The sequence below is a fragment of the Mus caroli genome, unplaced genomic scaffold (assembly GCF_978045245.1).
Source record: "Mus caroli unplaced genomic scaffold, Mus_caroli_1 scaffold_14, whole genome shotgun sequence".
NCBI lineage: Eukaryota > Metazoa > Chordata > Mammalia > Rodentia > Muridae > Mus > Mus caroli.
This window is the reverse complement of record NW_028227269.1, coordinates 11,018,596-11,037,602: the sequence shown is the minus strand read 5'-3', so window position 1 is coordinate 11,037,602 and position 19,007 is coordinate 11,018,596. Positions and strand designations below refer to the sequence as shown.

Here is a 19,007-nt window from a genome sequence, read left to right as displayed (position 1 = left end):
GAGAGAGACAGAGGCAGACACAGAAACAGAGAGACAGAGTTTGTACATACATGCATGCATGTAAATGTATACCATGTGTACCCATGTGTTGTGAGGTGGGACAGAAAATACAGAATGTATGCTCAAAGGTAAATAGCCAGAAGTAGTACCCACCATTCATATCACAGGGCAAGCACACCTGTCTACTCGGGGCACCATGGTAACCATCTCATAAGATGCTGGCCACTCCTCTGGAAACATTCTCTTGGCCCTCAATAAGAAATAAAATATTGAAGAGTTTCCTAGACTGAATTGTATTGCTTTAATTTCATATGCTGAATCCCTTATTCTCATTTGGAAATGTGATTTTATTTGCAGATATGGTCTATATAAAGGTAACCATATTACAGTGAAGTTTTTAGAATGATCTATAAGCCTATAACTAATGTCCCTATGAAGGGGAGAAAGTTGAACACAGCTGCTCACAGAGGAAAGATGACAATAATAAAAGTCAATTTGAGGTCCAGAGCAGATTCTTCTTCATGGTCCTTAGGATATGCTCCGAAGCCCTGAAACGCAGATTTCCAGCATCCAGAACTTGGGGACCTCATGCTGCTTTTGTCTGAGGTCTTAGAATGACATACTTTGCTGATGAAGCCAGAGAAATCTAAAGTAATAAGGAACAGAGCCTTCAATGAAATCTCTGAAAACCTCTGAGAGGTGGGCACTACTTTCAACAATGTAATAATGAGCAGATAAGAGCTTGCCAGAGAGCCTCATGTGAGCTTCTTTGGCTGTTGGGCAGAAGAACTGTTTGGATCTTGTTTCTCTGGATAATACATGCGATCTTAGTGCACTTTACCTAAGATATAGCTGTACACTGAGAGCAAATAAAATCTCAAAACACAGTAATCTTATTTTCTTCTTGACTATTCAGTGTAGATATTAGCTTTTAGAAAGGAAATTCTAAGGAAAGAAATTTATTTAGCTTTGCTAAGCCCAGGAATAGCCCAAGCCAAATCTATTTAACTTGGCAGCAAACCTGAGTGACACAAAGCTCACCTTGGTCTCTGGCACTAGATATCTCCTGAGCACCATCAGTCCAAGCATTATATAACCTGATGACTATAATCTCAAGCTTTCCTCATGGAAAGTTCCAAGCCTTCTCTACTCTGTCTTACATGTCCTCTAGCCATGCCCCATGACTCTTACTAAAACCTCTTCCATTGCCATACTGACACCCTCCTTGATCCTCTGCTATGCCAAGTCCTCTTAGCCCTTTGGCTCCAGCCCTCATGCCTGCCAACTGTTAAAACCCCTCCTTTCTTCACCCTCTTTACCTCTTCCACCCTTTCCTCCAAGGGGACTTTCCAGCTACTGGGAATTGAGATGGAATTGAGTTCTAAAACACCTGTTATTTCAGTGCTTCAACACTGAGCAACTTGAGTCTCAGCAGTATCAGGGAAGTGCCAAGATCTCTTGTGTCGGGTTTGGGATGGAACCCAATGTCAAGCTGGTTCTGGAGTCTGCTGCTGGCCACCTCTGAATCTATCTAATCTCCACACCTGTGTCTCATCTCTACCTGCTATCAATCTCTTTCGTATAGTGAGCTTGCCTTTCTTTTATCCTTACATGTGTTTTAACCTATCCAGTTTTAACCTTTCCACTTTTAGCCTATCCAGTCAGGATGTAGAATCAGAATCTATGCTTTCTGCCTCCCATGACTGCCTCGAAAATCATGTTTAGTTTAACTTGATGGTTTATTTGTAGAGCTAGAGACTAGAAAAATAGTAAGGAAAGATTAGGCCACAGAACAACAACAACAACAACAACAACAACAAAAAAAAAACAAAACTGTGACCAAATGTCTTAGTTTCTTTTTCTATTGTGGTGATTAAGCAGCAAGACCAAGGTAATTTATAGAAGGAGAGGTTTATTTTGGGCTTACAGTTCCAGGGATTTAGGGTCCATGGTGATAGAGTTGGGGTATTAGGCAGCAGGCAGCTGAAGCAGCAGTGAAAGCTCACATCTTGAACCACAAACAGGAAACTGAGGGAGCTAACACAAAATAGTCTTTTGAAACCTCAATGCCCACTCACAGAGACACATTTCCTCCAGCAAAGCTACACCTCTCAATCCTCCCCAAACAGCCACCAATGGCAGACCAAGTCTTCACGTGCCTAAGACTTACAGGCAAGAGACTCATTCAAACTACCACAGACAGGTATCCTTGGAAAACACATCACTCAAAGAGGCTTTACCTCCTCTTAAACAAGATTGGGCTCAGTAAGCTCTAACTTTTCTTGTGATGCTTGAAGACTAAGTCAGCAAAGCCTATGTCACAAAATACAAGGGAACGCATCTCTGTGAATGTGCTAGAGGAGTTGAGGCATGGCCATATGGCAATAAGCTAATCTCCTATCACTACATCTGAACATCATTTTCATAAATGAAATATGAGCAGTGAAAATCTGGAGGAGGACAGAATCTTTCAGAAGCAATGGGACCCTGGTATCTTATGTGCCCTCTACTTTATTCATACAAGGGCTTGTTTATAAGACAGTTCCTATAGAACAGTGGTCTTCAATTTTTCTAATGCTGTGACACTTTAATACAGTTGTTCATGTGGTGACCCACATCACAAAATTAGTTTCATTGCTACTTCATAGCTGTAACTTTGCTGTGATTATGAATCATAACATGAATATCTGATATGCACCAGGTCGGTTAAGATGTGCTACACAGCATCTTAAAACAGAAGGAAACCACTTTATTGATGGTGGCATCAAACCCAACAAATGTCCATCTCCAGACTACTCCTTCTCTAGAACTCATCTCTCCTTCACATGGCTATTGATCTGTTATCAACCAGACCAATGGTTCCAAAATGTGACTGCATTCAGGGCTCTTTCTTCCTACCCTTTCCATCATCTCCAAACCATTTAAAGCTTCACAAAAATACAAGGGAGACCCTGCAAGACCTGTCCTTTAGACTCCATGTCTAAACATTGTTCATCCCTTCCTTCTGCAACCCCTAACCTGCAGTCAAGTTGAATTATTTAAAATTCCCTCAAGACATTTGATATTCTGGGGCTCTGGGAGTCTGTGTGCTTGTTTCCTTCCCTTCAGTGTTCTTGCCCATCTGATGAGTTCCAACTCAAGCTCTAATATTCAGTTCAAACACAATCAATACAAAGTTCAAATAGAATCTTCCTGTGAAGCATTTTCCAAGTCCCCCTGGGCAGTTAATATTTCCATTATCTTTTTTTTTTTTTTTACTATAACGCTTATTTGTTCACACTGGAATTCATACAGTTTCCCTTACAGGAAAAAATGGTCATGAACTGTTCTTTCCTTGGTGACTCTGAAAACTCTGCTTGATTGGTAGCTCCAAGGTCAGTGTGTTTGAAATGTAGGGTTTGTTTTTTTTTTTTTTTAAATCTTACAATACTCAGTGGGGCTAAATTGTACCTTTTAAAGAAATGGATATAATTTATAGGTCATCATCTGCCATATGGAACATATCTATTAATGTAAGTGATTCAAGGGGAGATTTCAATAGCTTTTGTTAACTCAAGACCCTTCACATTTGAATGAGAAGGACTGGAGAGATGGCTCAGTGGTTAAGAACACTGACTGCTCTTCCAGAGGTCCTGAGTTCAATTCCCAGCAACCACATGTTGGCTCACAATTGAATGAGAAGTCCCTTCTGTACTCTCCCACTGCTTTCAGCACAGCTGTGACACAGCTTCCATGGAACACACCTCTGTGCCATCTTCTTCACAGATTCCCCCAGAAAACTGTAAGAACTGTGAGACCGTGTATTCATCTCTGTATTTCCTAGTACCTACCACACCCACTTTATGAGCCATGTTGACACTCAAATCACTGGACAATAACAGCTACAATTACAGAGTACTTTATGTACATTAGTCACTATGCTAACCACACCACATGAAATGGGTAGACTTATGTAAGTCTCGCAACAACCCAAGGAGACAGGCCTTATGAGTATCCCAATTCTAGAGATATAAAAGTTTGACGTCCAGAGTGTGGAAATAAGTCTGATTTAAAAAGAAAACCCATATACCAACCATTGTGCAATTCTAGCCTTCTGTGTTGAACAAAGAAGCCATGCATGAGTCTGTCTAATAGATGGATCTTTAATCTTTGGTTCATTTGAAGAAATAATCAAGACAAGCCTAAGTGCCAAGTTGTTTATTCAGTGCACATTTATCAAACAATCATGTTGTAGCCAAATATCAGCTCCAGGCTCTATGGAAGCTATGATGAGTTAAGTGAGCTCCACAAGTCTTTCCAACCCATCTCCAAACCAATATTCTCCAGTCAAACTGCTGGGTTTGAGGCAGCAGCAAGTTGACAGCTAAAGGTTGATCTTCCAGAAACAGCAGATCCTCTTTCCAGGAGCAAATATAGAACAATGGGTGTCAAACTGCAGAAACTGATCAATGTACAGTGCTTGCCTGGTGTGCACAGGTTTGATTTCCAAAAGGGAAAAATAGTAAATCTTAAAGACTCATACTCATCTATGGCAGCCATCACCGATCAACACTGAGGGCAACAAGACAGAAGGAAGATTTCCCAACAATTCGCCAGGATTCCTTTGAGAGTAACAGTTTTTTGGAGGAGTTGAGTCCCTGGTAATATGACTGTCATCTAACACTGAGTTTCCAAGAAACATTATTGAAAAAAAAACAAAACTTTGTGTTAATCTTGAAGAAATGGGAGTGTTGAGAGAGTAGGAAGGAAGGGTAGGAACCCAGATCCTAACAATAATTTCATCCTTATAACTGTTCACAATGTGAGCTCTACTATGATTCCTATTCTGAATTTAAAGAAGCCAAGATATAGATAGGCTAAGTAGACAACATAAAATTCTATGTGCATAGCTATCTCTGTTGCTTCCTGAATCTTAAAATTATAGATGAGAATAATGTTTTTCTTTTTCTTGAAAGAAAGCAAGTATCTGAGCTGGGCTTCCTCCAGAGGCTGGCCTGGGGTGAAAAGGAGGCATATGCACACATGCATTTATCTAGGATAAGATGACAACATGCATCTCAAAGCAAGAAGATCCTCCACCAACAGAACTCAGGACAAAGGATTTTACAGCAGCTACATTTGTCCAAGTCCCTCAAAAGAGAAAGGCTGTTGATTACTCCAAGGGTCTGAGCAGAGTCATTCTCAAGCCCTTTGAAGAACTTTCATCAGCTCTAAGAATCTTGAGAGTTAGACCTGCATGAGTGTAGATCCCCCATTCTCCCTGTGTGTTGGTACAGAGACCAGTGTCAGGTCAAGGCTGACAAGAGAGGCTGTTCTTTCTGCCTCTTTTCTTTTACAATTCCCTCTTCAGACTTTACCAAAAAAGTAGACAACCCATTTCCCATTGTTCTCAAACTGAAAGTTACACATTGCTAAGGTTTCAGAAACATTTAATCACAAGATGATAAACTTATCAAAAGGTCATGGGAAAGCTGTCATCATCATGAAAAAACTGGGAAGTAAGTCATTGGCCATCAATGCCCCACCTTGGCAGCCAAGCTACCCCTTCATTTTCCACTAATATTACACTAGGCTTGAATCAGAGACCACTGGCAATTTGGGAACAAAAGTTGATAGTGTTTGTCATTTGCTATTGTAACAGAAAGCTATGCCTAATAGCTGTGTGATCTAAGAAATGAAAAGGCATGAGGAGTAAAGGGTGTTTAGGAGAGGAATAAGGTCGACATAAGAGGGCATGGGAAGAAGGGAGGACAATTAGCAGGGAATTTCATCAAAGCACATTATATACATGCTTCAAATACATAATATAACCATTTTAGTATACACTAGTAAATAAGCCCATGTGCTTTGCTGTTACTACAGCAGTGTTGAGTAGTTGAAGCAGGAAATATTTGGCAAACAAAAAGTTTATTTTTTATGAATGTTATTGAAAAAAATGTGTAATCCTAATAATAGGGTACACAGGGTATATACCATAGTAATATACACAGGTGCTTGTAATGTAGATACTTACCAAAAGTGCATAATGAGTTAAAAATCCTCAAAGTCAAACTACCTACCAAACATCCTAATTTAGCTACACAGTCCACTGAAAAACATCAGTCGTTCCTCTCGGGGCCACAGGCTGACTCCATGCCCACAGCTTCTTACTTCTACAAGAATCCTGAAAGAGTGTTTTTTTATTATAGATTGTAGACAGGGAAGGATTTGAAATTCAAAATTTCAAGTGTAGTTTCTACTGAATACCACTTTTGTTTCACAGGTGGGAAAGATTGCAGGTCAGTGCACCACCACTCAGAGTCATCCTGTCCTTTTTCATGGCAATCCGTTTCAACTCCCTTTCTTTAAAACAGAAAGGAGAGAACTAAAACAATGGTTTATGCTAGGCATTTGCTTTCCTTCTGGGAATCTTGAAGTCAGCTTGGTACAAGCAGAAGATGCTGATGTGACCAGTCTCCAATTAAAGTCTCAGATACCGAACGTCTCAGGGACTCTCTTGGTGAACAGCTTTTTCTGTGGCTTCTCAAACACCTTTATGATGGAGCTAAACACACCCTGTATGATTCCACTGAGACAGGATTCTTGTAAATTCCTGTCTGTCTCAGTGGAATCAATTCAGGTCTCCCTCCACAGGCTGTTTACCCTGCTCCTTGTACTTCTGGCACTTTCAAGCTAGTAAATCCTGCTTGGATGGCAATGTGCTGATCCTGAGAGTCCTTCTACCTGATTCTCACCAGCCAGACAGAAATGCCTCATAATTCATGGAACACTGGGGAGAGTCCTTGGAGGGTCATGTCTCGGAAGTGGAAAATAATTGGCCCTAGACTAAAAACTGCTCTGTCCTAGCAAACAAATCTTAAAAGCAGGACAGACATAAAAGGAATCAAACTGTTTCCAAGCAACTCAACTGATTCCAACAGAAAAAAAAAAAAGTCAATAATATTTATAGGTACAAAGAATTCAACGTTCACTAAGGGAAAATTCACAATGCCTGGCATTGAATCAAAGGTTACCAGGCATTCAAAGAATTATCACCCATATGATAAACCAATGATCATAATACCCAGAACTGAAAGATGTTAGAATAGTATTGTTGGTAGTCGGGGTTGTTGGGAGGAGGAGAAGGCAGAAAGGCACTTATAAATGGCACCCAAGCAGGACCCAAAGCCTAAGTTCCAGGAGAGTGAGCAAGTGCTGTGACTTCATGGGCACCCTCTTTATGAAACAAAGTGTGTAAAAGTTGCTGTAAAGGACAAACAAGTGAAGTACTTTATCCATTACAGTAGTCGATGATTACCAAATGTTCCTCCCGTCCTTTCCTTCTTCAGATCTCAACTCCACCAGGTCGTGTGAAGAGAACGCTTCAAGTCACCCTTGTAGCTGGCCTCTGGGACTGATTGAGCCCACAGAGATCTCCAGCTCTGGTTACAGGACAGTCCGACAGGCCAGTAGTGCAGGTGAGAGCAATGCATGCCCTCCTGAAGTAAGAATTAGGGACAGTGAAAACAAAAAGAACAAGCAGAAAACACTGGGCTAGGGAGATGGTGGCAGGATCAGTGAGACAAATCAGCCTCCTGGGAAGAAGAGAGCCCTGGTAGATCCTACCGCTGAAAATGAAGAAACATTAGTGAACAGAGTTGAAGTTAAAGTGAAGCTTCCTGGTGAGCTGAAATGGTGACCTGTAGATGACTGGAAGTTGATCCCTAGAAAAAAGCAGCTTTTTATCTTCCTGCCAAGAAAAAATGTGGATTCCATTTTGAAGGATTATGCAAATTATGAGAAGTCTTGGGGAAATACAGATAATTAGGAGTGTGCTGTTCATGAGGTTGTGGCAAGGATAAAGGGCTACTTCAATGTTGGGCACTCAGCTACTCTACAAATTTGAGAGACCACAGTATACTGAAATTCTTGGGGATCACCCAGATGCACCATGTCCCAGGTGTATGGAATGCCACATTTACTGTGATTATTTGTGCTAATTGGAGCAATGTTGGCCTATACACCTCTAGATAAGAAAACCCTTGCTTTATTACCAAACTATCTACATGATTTCCTCAAGAACCTGGCGAAGAATTCTGCAACTTTGTTCAGTGCCAGTGATGATGAAGTGGCTCCTCCTGAGGACCACCGCAAAGCCGTGCAAGCGTGTGCTCCCTTTCGTTTGTGTTTGGATCTCTGTAAACAGTTTGGTTCTTAGTCTTTCTCTTGTACAAGTGACATACACTAATGGTCTTTGTACTGGCTAGTTTTGTGTCAACTCGACACAGCTGGAGTTATCACAGAAAAAGGAGCTTCCATTGAGGAAAAGCCTCCAGGAGATCCAACTGTAAGGCATTTTCTCAATTAGTGATCAAGGGGGAAAGGCCCCTTGTGGGTGGGACCATCTCTGGGCTGGTAGTTCTTGGTTCTATAAGAGAGCAGGCTGAGCAAGCCAGGGGAGGCAAGCCAGTAAAGACCATCCCTCCATGGTCTCTGCATCAGCTCTTGCTTTCTGACCTGCTTGAGTTCCAGTCCTGACTTCCTTGATGATGAACAGCAGTATGGAATTGTAAGCTGAATAAACCCTTTCCTCCCCAACTTGCTTCTTGGTCATGATGTTTGTGCAGGAATAGAAACCCTGACTAAGACAGTCTTCAAAGTACAACAGAGTTGGTATTTGTTTTCTGTTTGATTTTAAATAAAGAAAATAAAAGGAATGACTTTTCTTTTCTTTTCCTCATTTCAAAGTTTCTAACAGTGTACCAGTGATGGACAGCAGAGGGACATACTATAGATTGTTTGCCTAGTGGTCGAGACTGCTTTTGCATGCTGGTGATTCTGTACCTTTGACACTAAACACTTTTATAATGTGCTAATGCTCTATGTCAAAATGCTCTGATTGCTAGTGCCAAAGGTTCACTTCAGTGTATATAACTGCACACGCATCTGTCTGTACTTTTTTTTTTAAGTGGTGCTTGAAGAGCCCATGATTTGCAAGTCATCCACGTTGTTCCTTAGGCATCTTATCTTCGCTCAATTGTTAAAGAATGGTGGCTTGTTTTCATAGTTTCTGTACTTGTGTCTAATGCACGAGTTAACATGATAGACGCAATGCATCGTATAGCTGCAGTCTTATGGAAAAGTCAATCTTGTAGGAGTTGATTTTCAGATCTTTAATACATTTTTTCTTTAAAAAAAGAATAGTATTGTTATTATTATTATTTATTATAGCTATACCTCAGCTATCTGAAGAACTGGACATAAGGGCAATGCTGATAAGCTTAAAATAAATTTTTTAGAAATGAGAATTTTAACATCTGAGCTAAATAAGGTATCCTATGGAATAAAACAATGCTACAGAAAAAGTAACAACAGCATAACCATAATGATAATCAATAGAAGGACAAACAGATGCATGCATGCATATACATACTCATGGTTAAGTTCATCAAAGTACACAGCAAATGCATATATACTTAATAACATAAGCAAAATATGTAAAGGGGAAACTTCTTGATTTATATGGACAGCAGACAAGCATGCATCACAGTGGGGTGTTTCAATGCTTCTCTGTTAATAATAGACAATAAACAAGTAAGCAGAAAATGATCTTGAATATGAGAAGGAAGCATAAGACTTGAAAGTAACTAAACAACTTGATTTACGTTATAGACTTTGCTATCCTGCAAGACCACAGTACGTATATTTGTCAAGTGGACTTACTTTGAAGAAAAAGCCCATACAATAAGCCCTGCAACTTTCCCAATAATGTTAAAGGAATTTCACTCTTACAAAGTATATTCTCCAACTGTTGGGATTTGAATTTGAACTTTCCTCTACAAGCTGATGTTTTGACTGTTTAGACTTTCTGCTTCAAAAAATTCTGGAAACTTTGGACACTGGGACCTAATAAGTCACTGGAGATGGATCTTTAGGTTGTCCCTGGACATTCCCTGTTCCTTTCACTCTGTACCCTTTCCATAGTGGTTTGTTGTGTACTGCCCTGCCATGAATCCCTCACCCTGTTGGACTAAAACTTCTGAACTCATGACTCAAAATAAACTAGCCCTCCTTTAAATGCTATGTGTCAGATACTTAGATCATAGTGATAAGAAAAAAATCTGAATCAATACAGAAAGTGGATAGTGGGAATGGATCATTTCTATGACTAAAGCTCACTGTTATTCCTAGGCCTGGTGTATGGGAGAATGTAGGAGACGCTTGGGCTTCAGGGTAGGAAAGCCACAGAATACTATGAGCAAAGCCGAATAGCAGATGGAGTGAGAGTTAAAGACTGGATCACCAATGGAACGGCTGTCAGTAGAGTATATGCAACTTCATGACAGTGCTGACTATACCGAGAATTTAACTAGAGGCAACTTACTCCACATCCTGTCAATGATTTTGATTATATTTTGCTCATATCAGCAAGATGTAAGTGCCACTGAAGTCAAAAGTAATAGACTAATTAATTTGGCAGAGGAGATTTCAAAACAGACAATTGTTCAGACTGTGGCACTGTGACTGCTGATAGCTTTTAGCCAGATTTCCTGTGAGAACCACAAACAGTAGAGCAAAGAAGTAGGGGAGAGTGTGGTTTTATCAGATAACAAATACATTCAAAGTTTTAGAACAAGAAACCATAGTTATTAAAGAGACTTGTCTCATTAAAGAAAAGCCAAGCATTTTACACTGGGGCCATAATACAAGTGCTTTGAGTGAATTTCAGCAACTAGTGTGGGATTGTACTTTTCACAGGTTCTAGCTTGTAAACCTGTGAACTCATTTGAAATGAACTCCCCTGATAACAGAGTACCTCTACAGGTCCTTGATCACACAGAGCCTCATGAGAAGGGAGAGCTGTGTGGGTTCTGTAGTCAATGCCCAAGTTAACTTGGAAACAGTTACACCTGGCAAATAGACTGTCTTGGTTGTCGTTTTGGAGGTATACCATTATGGGTTATATAACTGGAGGGTTACACTCATCATTTTAAAGAAAAGACTCATGAGTCAGATAACGTGTAGCAAAGTGAGATTCCAACTTAAGACCTTAGAGGGTTATATACATGAATCTTCAAAGTTGAAGCCTACATTGCAGAGGACACTCCAGATTGATGGAGATAATGCAAGTGTGGAATATCTGGCAAAGAAAACTGAAGGCATTAAGTAGAGCCAGCTCAAGAGATAGGCCATATGAGCTGTAAGCAATAAAGCCATAGAGAAAGAGATACCTAAGCCTGCTAGAGCTGAAACAATGCCATCATGTACAACTGGATAGTAGAGTTCATGATTCAATGTTTGCCGTGACAAATTTTAGTCATGTTTTTATCCAATCTTTCCTTGTTATTCTTCCATTCATTCCTTTTGGAATGGGACCATTTACTCTATACCATTTGCCCTTGTTAATTTTTTGTTAATGTGAGACAAGATAGTCATTTGGAAAGAGAAAAACTCAGTTTAGAAAAGACCTGTGGGCAAGCCTGTGGAGAATTTTCTCCATTAATGACTGATGGGGGAGGGTTCAATTTGAGTTGTGCCACAACTGGCCAGGTGATTCTGAGTTGTATAAAAAAGCAAACAATCTAAGCCACAGGGAGCAAGGCAGTAAGCAGTGCCCATCCATGGGTATCTCCTCACTTCTGTTCCAGGTTCCTGCCCTGACTCTCTTCTATGGCAGATGTGATGTGAACTTGCAAGCTGAAACAACCCTTTCCTCCCCAAGTTGTTTTCGACTGTGGTGTTTTACCACAGAAATAGAAACTCTATTTAAGACACTATTTTATATTGGTAGTATTTAATTGTCTTTTTAAAAAACTTAACAGGGATTCACAGCTAATATGGTCTTAAATCACCATGAAAACTTTGGATTTGCATATTCAGTGTAGGCCTTGAAGAGTTACAGTTCAGCCCTGGTCTGAGCCTTGCTCTATGGTTCTTGCCTGCCATGCACGCTCACTTCTATGATATTCTCCTCTAGCAAATGGGCCCAAGCAGGTAATGAAGGAGAACTGGCACTGTGATAGAAAATAAATGAATAAATCTTTCCTCCCTGTCATGATGGCTCCTCCAGTTGCTGTGATAAAATAATCTACAACGGAATCTTGAGAAAGAGCTTATTTGTGCCTACAATCCTACCTTACTGTCTGTCCATCAAGGTAGGAATGTCACAGCAATAGAGTTTGAGGCAGTTGTTCTGAGACGGTGACAGGAAGCAGAGACTGGTAAATGTCTGCTTCTGCTCAGCTCCATTTCTCCAGTTACATAGTTCAACATCCCAGCCAAGGAATGGTGCCACCCACAGTTGACAGGTCTTCTCTCTTTAAATAATATAATAAACAATTAATCTCAACAGGCATGACTAAAGACCCATCTCCCAGTTGATTCTAGATTCTGCCAAGTTGACAAATCACTCTTACCTTCACAAAATGCGAATCAATAATGGCAAGACCTTTTAAAATTTTTCAAGTATTTAAGGAATATTTAAATATTCCTCAATTAATTCTATTAGTTAAAAACCCTTAATTAGAAAGCACCTAATGCAAGATGCTCAATGCCTGTGCTAGGAAAATATAAAGCCTCAAATCATTTACCTTAGATTCTATCTTAAGAAACCAGCAAATTATATGCAAATTAACCATAAAAGAAACAGGAAAACAATTTAAATTCCTATCTCTATCCATATTGGTAGGCTATAAAAGAAGCCATGAGTTCATAAGATGACTTAGCAGATAAAGGTTTTTGCCCAGAAGCCTGAAGTCATGGTAGAAGGAGAGAACTGAATCCTACAGGTTGTCCTCTAACTCCATAAGCACATTGGAATACATGCATGAATACACATACAAACACACACACACACACACACACACACACACACACACATATGCAGAGTAATTTTTAAAATTGCTTTTAAAAAAAGTAAAGTAAGAGGTTGTATAACCTACAGTTTTTCCCTTTCATCTTCTGTCTGAAACTAAAAATAATCCAATTATACTGTTAGTAAACATATAAACTCTATTGCTATACATAGAGTATGTTTTTTTTATTTCAAAACAAGTCATAAATTACCACTAACCAGGATCACTAAAGACTTTACAAATGTTCAAAGAATGAAAGAATGTGAAACTATTACACGCCAATAAATTCAACCATTAAGATGAAATGTACAAAATGTCCTTGAAGGACAGACACCACCAAAGTTCACTCAAGAAGAAATGAACCAAATGACTCAATACCTATTAAAGCAAGTGCATTTATAGTTAACAACCTTTGCAGGGAGAAAACTTCAGAGCAAATGGCCTCACTGGAGAATTCTGTCAAATATTTAAGCAAGAAATATTGCTAATCCAACCAAAAAGATCCCAGCAGATAGAGGAAGGTAAATGCACAATCATTTTCTGAGTCTAACACTGCTCTGATTTTCAAAAAGACAGCATGGCAAAAACGAAATAATGCCCTTCATGATCACAATGTAATATTTGATGTTAGAGTTAAAGAAGCCCCTGGTTATGTGAGTGGAACCTCTTGCTGGGCAGACACCTAATGTTCTAGCTGGGCTGGCATAGTCACTTAAGTTACAGGAACACACCTAGAGAGGTGAGCTCACGTGAGGCCATGCTAATGAGATAGGTGGAATAATATTTCCTTTAATGAGACATTGTAATTTCCCATCCAGAACCCCGACCCATTGCAGAATTTTACAGACCACAGTCATGCATGGTTGTAATTATTCAGAAAAGTACAATTTTTCCTTCATTTTTTTCTACCTCTTTTCTATCCATTCTTTCGTTAATAGTTTGAGTTTCCCCCCAACATTTTGGCTTCCACACTCTTTCTCTAAAGCTTCATTCCTCATCACATGCTGACCTCCATGACAGCTTAAATTACATGGCTTTTCCCTATCTCTTCCCTCTTCTAGTCCTCTGGGTAGCTGCTAAAGTTTTCAGCCTGACTACCCTGCAGTTTTTCTTATAATTTCTAATAAGACTACCCTAGTGTTTCCATTTAATCTCATTCTTAGATTACTTTATTGAAATTAAGAACCCTGAAGAGGTCCCTGGTTTATCCTCTGTCAAAGCCATAATATCTGGGAATAAAGGGTAGGGCCACAGGATACTTATAACACCATAATTCAAAGGCATTTGGTAAATGGCAAGAGATTTGAAGAGTCATTTATCCACAAAAGATACACAAGTGACAAATGGAAACCCCCAAAAAAGACACTCAACAATTTGAGTCATTTGGTAAATGCTAATCAAAACCACAAAGAGATATTCTTCATACCTTCTGGAAGAACATAAAAACAGCTGACAATAGAAGTCTTGGCAAGGAGGAGGAGACGCTGGAGTCCTCTTCCCCTGCTGGTGAGAGGCACAGTGACGCCTCTACTCCAGGAAGTTGTTTTGGCAGACCCTCAACTGTTTAAACATAGTTTTACACATGGCCCAGCAATTTCATGCCTAAGAATACATCATAGGAAAACAAAATGTACACACTTAAAAACTTATACTAAAACATCAACAGTATGATTCAGAATAGCCAAGAAGAAGGGATTACTTAAATGCCTGTCAAACAAAGGCATGGATGAAATATGGTGTATCCACAAATGTGTATGTGTACAAAAAAGAACGCAGTGTTGGCTTATGCTATGCACAAATCTCAAAAGTATGTTATATGAAAGGAATTAAGGGCCAAAGACTATGTGGTACATAAACCCATTTACATGGACAGTCAAATAGTAGGGGAATCTATAAAGACAGAAAGTAGGTTTGTGGTTTCCTAGCACTGACAGGATAAAGACTCTGAGGTAATTTTCTAATGGGCTTAGTGTTTCCCTCTGGAGTAACCAAATGGTCCAAGATTGATTGTGATGTAAGTTGAACAAATCTGTGGTGACATTCACACATCTGATCATTCACTTAATGGGTAAACAGAACAGTGTGCAAATCATAGCTCAATAAAATTAAGCTGGATTAAAATCCAATGGGAAAATAACAGTACCATCAATAAAACAGAGCTGCAAAAATTAGTAAAACAAAGCACCCAACCCATACCTCCTCACATCATGTAAGGTAACTTATAGGTCTTTGTAACATAAAGAGGGGAAGAGGGAAAGAAATAGAACTTGAGGAGAGGGCAATAGCCATTGATGACATCAGAACTCCAAAGGCAAGACCAGAGATTCTTATCAATGTGATAAGATAAAAAGTCACTCAGAGCAAGCATTCAAAATAAGTTTTCAATCAGTAATTCAGGCATCTTCTAAACCCTATTCTCAGTGGCCTGAATACTTGCTATGCATCTCTTGTGAGCACTATCCCCAAGAAGCTCAGACATCTCTAGAGGATATTTTGCATCCTCAGATGGATTTAGGATTTAATGGAACATTTTAATGAACGTATTTGGGGCTCTGGTGATGATAAAATACGGTATACAATCCATACAGTATGCAACTCATTTCTTTATGAAAAACCATATTGAAATTTTAGGCTCCAGAAATGGCTGCACTAGCCAAACATGGCAGACTCCAGCGTTAATGTCATTCATGCAGATTTGAAACAGACATGTTCCAGATACTTTATCATTTTTCACTATACCAGATGTAGGGGTTTGTACACAGAATAATGTCAATCGACCATCGCCAACTGATGGAGCCAGTCTGATTAAAAAAAAAAAAAAAAAAAGCCAGAGTTGCAAATGATGGGATTCAAAATGAAAATTGACCTTCTCTACAAAACAGATGAATCCAAATGGAATTAGGCACCAGACATGGATCATGTCTGTTCTCTAACTGGTCCTAAAAGACTAAAAGAAGAGGGGGGATGAGCGGGAAATCCCTCAGCTAGTACACTACATCACTAGAGGTAAATCCTAGTCACTATAATTCTAAAGATGGCATTGTTCTCACCAAGTCACATGGAAAGAATCTGCAAACAACAGAGACCTTCGGGCAGTGGGTGCTGGATAGCAGATGACCTAGATTTCCAGGAACCCAACCTGATGAGAGGCCTACAAAAATGATTACAGTATCTGTCACCTAAGCCCCTGGCTGTCTCCAGCACTGGCAGGCTTTAGCTCACCAACCCTGAACCACATGCTTTCTAGATTGATAAAATAACCCTTCACAGCTGACAGAAGGCTAACCTGGGAATACGCTAAGAAGTAAAATGGACTTTATTTTATTTTATTTTATTTTTAACAGACTATTAAAGCTGCCTTTGGATATGTAAATTCCATGAGATTCACAATATGATTTTAAGAGATGGAGGGAAAGCAGCTAAGAAAAGTAGAAGAGGAGAAATGTTAATGCATCCGGGGCTTTCACAGTACAGTGTCAAACAAGCCCTGTAGATAAACAGGAAAAGCAGCTTTAGGCCACAAAACAATACCAATGAGAATCAAAAGCAAAGGAAATGAGAGGATGGGAAAAAGCTAGAACGGCTTTCTTCCCTAGGAGTGTTTATTATCTGTTGTTAAAGTTTAGTGTATGTCATTACAGCCCTGTGCATATGTTCTTTATGAATATTTGAATTTTCTTGAATCTGCAAAGTTGTTTTGTTTTACTCTCTTTTCTTTTCTTTTTGGAGGAGGTACCAGCATCATTATGCACACTTAGCATAGCGCTTCCAGCTGCCTACTGAATCAGGTGCAAACTCATTCAGAGTCTCTACAAAACTCTAGCCCTGTCTCTCTGGTGTTATCCACAATTCCCTCTAACTGGCATGTCCCTCTTACTTCACCTTTTGCCTTAAGCCTTCTTTGATGTGTTAGAATGGTGGGTGGAATCTCAACAACACACTAGGCCAAGATAGTTCCACATGAAAAATGATTTATAAGAAGGGAGAGACAATGGCAGAAAGAGAAGGGAAGAGAGAGAGGGGAAGGGGTATGGTGCCTGGTGCCTTGCAACTAGTTTGCAGGTTGCAGATCACACTGTCACCTATGTGATGTCATAGCTTTGGGAGGTCCTGGTGCTAACATTCTTATCTTTCAAGATCCAGGTCAGAATCTAACTGCCACAAATTATTTCCAGGGTAACCCAGGGGATGGGGAGAGTGAATTTTCCATCTTCTTTTAATTGAAAGGTTTCTTACCTATGTATTCCTACAATTGATGAAACTTTAATGCTTCTTACATTTTTAAAAAACAATATTTGTGCACAAATCATTACCCATACTACATGTTGGGGGGTTTTGGGGTTTTTTTGGGGGGGTGGTTTTGTGTGTGTGTGTGTGTATGTGTGTGTGTGCAAAGGTGTCCTGTCTTTCTTCTCCTTGGAAACTTTAATTATCTAGGAAAGAATTTTTCAGAGAGATAGGGAGAGACACTAATAGGTGGATCAGTTTTAGCTGTGTCAGCATTTGCATTGAGATAACAAAAATGGCATAAGATAGAGATCTTGAAGGCTTTTTTTGGCTCCTGCTTGGTGAGCTCCACTGCTTTCAAGCCTTTGGTACAATGAGGAACATAAACAGAACAAAGCTGCTTGCCTCAAGGTGGCCTGAAAACAAGAATTGTTAGAAAAGTTGGGAATCCCAATATCCCTTCAGTGGTGCTCTTCCAATGACTTAACTTCCTTCCAATGGATCCCACATCTTAAGGGTTCCATCATCTCCCAACTACTGTCCAGGCTTATACCAAACCCTCAGCTTGTGGCATTTGGAATGCATTTAAGGTACAAGTCACAAGGTTCTGAACATCCCTGGTATACAGAAAGATGGGAGCAGTGTCTTAATTGGGGTTTCTATTTCTGTGAAGAGACAATATGACTATGAAAATTTTTATAAGGAAAATTTATTTGGGGCTGGCTTATAGTTCAGTAATTTAGTCTATTGTCATCAAATCAGAAAGCATGGCAGCCTGCAGGTTGGCACAGTGCTGGAGAGGTAGCTGAGAATTCCTCTGGATTGGCAAGCAGCAGGAAAAGAGAGACACTACCTGGCTTGAGCATCTGAGACCCTCAAAGCTCACTCCCAATGACACAATTCCTCCAGCAAAGCAACAAGGCAAAATTTCCTAACAGTGTCTCTACCTATGGGCCTATGGGAGCCATTTTCACTCAAACCCCCACAGGCAGTATAAAGCAGGATCTCAAATGAGGGAACAGAAGAAACAGTAGCAAGGTGGAACGAGAGAAATCTCTTTGCTTGTAAGAGAACAAAAGAAATAAATAGATCTGGGATTACAACCAAAACTAATTGATGCATTACAGGTGAGTTATCTAATGCTAGCTAATAGAATGACTAGTGAAATTTACCATGTTAGGCAGTATCTCCCGAGATGTTCCTGTTTCCTGTTCTACTTTAAATAAAATATTCATATAATTCAAAGAATACAGAGGCCTTAAAGTTCACCTACTTAGGGCCATTCTCTGTTGAGAATCATGGAGATATGGTATTAAATGGTCACCTCTTCTCTGCTGGGATACATCATGAGGTAGACAGAATTGATCCAGTCCCTGGAGCCTGTGCATTCGAGGAGCAATCACTCCTTCCATTGTGTTGTGGCATACAGTTGTTGCTTGTCTAAACATATTGAACTAATTCCTTAAAACTTCTTAAAACAAAGAATTTCTTCCCACTGATGGCTGAAGAAGGAGCCAGTGATATTCAAAGCAAAAAAAGGATTCTACCCTCCAAAGTACTGAAGATGGAAGAGGCAAATCAAAGAATGTAGATGACCTCTAGAAACCAAATACCAACACCAGTAAGCAGTCAGCAGGAGCCAGAAGCTCAGTGCTGCAGCCTCACAAAACTGAATACATCCAGGGACCTGATGTGCTAGAACATGACTCTCTCCTGAATCACCATGCTGGAGCCCATATAAAAGAACACCTTGGTTTCTGCCTTGTAAACCCACATCAGAATGGGCCTGCTGAATCTGCCTGGTATTCTGCCTAATGAAACTGTGAGATAATAAAAGGTGTTGTTTTAAGCTGCAAATTTTGGGGTAGTTTGTGGTTGCTTGAGAGCAATCAAAAGCAACACACTTCTTCTGATAGGCAATCACTACCTTATCTTTAGAGAGCTTTT

At 39.8% G+C, this 19,007-nt stretch overlaps 1 pseudogene; it reads left to right on the top strand.

Moving 5' to 3' along the window:
• The first annotated feature begins 7,143 nt into the window (after positions 1 to 7,143).
• LOC110307302 (mortality factor 4-like protein 1 pseudogene) lies at positions 7,144 to 8,197 on the top strand (annotated as a pseudogene).
• Positions 8,198 to 19,007: the final 10,810 nt, after the last annotated feature.